The sequence below is a fragment of the Babylonia areolata genome, chromosome 25 (genome assembly GCF_041734735.1).
Source record: "Babylonia areolata isolate BAREFJ2019XMU chromosome 25, ASM4173473v1, whole genome shotgun sequence".
In the NCBI taxonomy this organism is placed as follows: domain Eukaryota; kingdom Metazoa; phylum Mollusca; class Gastropoda; order Neogastropoda; family Buccinidae; genus Babylonia; species Babylonia areolata.
The window spans coordinates 30,295,102-30,297,369 of NC_134900.1; the positions used below are offsets into that span (position 1 = coordinate 30,295,102).

The window sequence follows — 2,268 nt, forward strand, 5'->3', positions numbered from 1 at the left end:
AGAAAAATTTTAAAAAGATGTAAAAATCAAAGATCAACAACATGAACGTGTCTAAAACTGAGCTATTTTACCGCTGTTCTGATAAACTGCTACTAAACATTTCTATGTAAAGATATCACAGTTCACACACCTAATAAGACCATCCAAAAACTTTTTTCTTCCCCAAGATCATCACTGTCTTTCATACTTTAAACAATGATTTGGAGAAAACTATACTCTTGTGTGTCTGCTAACTACCAGAAAACGCTGGGATTGCTACGACACATAAAGCACTCACAAGTAAATTCAAGTTTGCGTATATGTATATTCATAACTCAAAATGTTTTAGAATTCATTCTCAACTCCGTTTTACTTTCATTCAGTCACCTCTGTACAGTCACAACTCAAAAATCAGATCAAAAATAAACTTGTAAAGAGTATACAAAATCTGCTGAAACGAAAGTAGTGTAAACGTATCTATATACAGAGTACAGATTGATATAAGTTTACAGTTGGGCCAACAGCAAAGTGAGAGCTGTATTATCAATGGTATCTCCATTGCAATGGGAAATCATTTACAGCTTAGTCTTTTGTGAAGGACCATGACTCTCAAACTAGATGGAAAGATTGCACTTGCTCTTAGTGCTGCAGCCTTGGGGGCTAGCTGACCTTTGGGAACCATCCCAGCACTGACTGTCCTAAAACCCCCTTAGCCGAGAGAGTGGGTATGTAACCTGGGCAAGACACTCTCCACTAAAATCAAACTCAAGCCCAGATATTCAGGACAATAGTTGCCTCCTCTGCTGTTCGGATGGTCATAGTCAGACACGACTGATCATACATACAGATTACTCACAACAGTCCCTTGACATGACAAAAAGATGACAAGCTCAACGGCCTTCTGCTAATATACTGACCCAGTAATATAGAAAAAAAAACAAAAAACAGTCTGGCCTGTGGATTCCTCACCTGATGAATATATAGTGTCTCTCTCAAAACTCGCCGCTTCCGTTCTGATTAACGTCTTAGAGACTGATATGCTTCTCAATCCCATGCTTTGTGTGTGTGTGTGTGTGTGTGTGTGTGTGTGTGTGATTGAAGCCTGACCAAATGACACAGGAAATTATTCTTCTTCTTCTGCATTCGTGGGCTGCAACTCCCACGTTCACTTGCATGTACACAAGTGGGCTTTTATGTGCATGACCGTTTTTACCCCGCCATGTAGGCAGCCATGCTCTGCTTTCGGGGGTGTGCATGCTGGGTATGTTCTTGTTTCCATAACCCACCGAACGCTGACATGGATTACAGGATCTTTAACGTGCGTATTAGGTCTTCTGCATGCGTTTACACATGAAGGGGGTTCAGGCACTAAGCAGGTCTGCACATATGTTGACCTGGGAGATCGTAAAAATCTCCACCCTTTACCCACCAGGCGCCGTCACCGTGATTCGAACCCGGGACCCTCAGACTGAAAGTCCAACGCTTTAACCACTCGGCTATTGCGCCCGTCAACACTGGAAATGAAGAGTGCCGAAAGGCAGCAGCTGTCAGTCGGCTCTACACAGGCAGGCAGCCTCGAATCAAATCATATCATGGTACGTAGACTATTAGAGCCTCGCCAACCACTAAGACCATCTCATGGCCATCACCATGTTAACATCTACTTCAAGTCAAGGGTAAAAAAAAAAAGTACAATAATAACTCAACACTTAGAAATCTTCCAGAGTTTGAGATATTCAAATCTGATTAAAAATGTTCAGTTCTTTCAAGAAGTCCATTAGCGTCCACAGAGGGACAGCACGGAACAAAGTCTTAAGAGAATCTGTCGTGAAATGTCTGTGTCTGATGTTATGCAGATCCCAGCAGTCAATGAGCACGTGTTTCACAGTGAGAGGCTCGTCACAGGGAATACAGCAAGGGGTCTCAACAGGCAGCCTTTTGTACTGATGTCTCTGTGTTTGTAAACTGCTTAGAGCTTGGTTTGTGACCAAAGAAGGGTGCTATATAAGTATCAACAATAATATATTAATAATAATTCAGGCAAGCTAATGGACACTACAGTCTGCTTAAGGAGCAGCTTTATGCGTCAGTGTCCCGTTGAACACTCTGTACCCCAAGAACTGAGTTATCTGTAACACCAAGTTGCTTCCCTTGGACTGGGTATCTATGTTTCTGAACTACAGAAGGCATATTCAGTTTCACTTTTTCAATTAGTTCTATTCTCACTCTGTGCTTTCAGCATGTTGGCTTTAGCTTCTACATTACTTGCAAGTGCTTTCTAGGGGACTG

The 2,268-nt window shown here is 42.0% G+C and overlaps 1 protein-coding gene across 1 annotated transcript in view; it reads right to left on the minus strand.

The window, feature by feature from the left end:
• Window positions 1-1,250: 1,250 nt before the first annotated feature.
• LOC143299369 (uncharacterized) overlaps window positions 1,251-2,268 on the minus strand; it is a 4,759-nt gene continuing 3,741 nt past the window's right edge. Inside the window, exon 4 of the mRNA XM_076612518.1 lies at window positions 1,251-2,268. This exon is cut by the window's right edge and continues 859 nt beyond it. The gene's annotated coding sequence lies outside the window, so the exon portion shown is untranslated.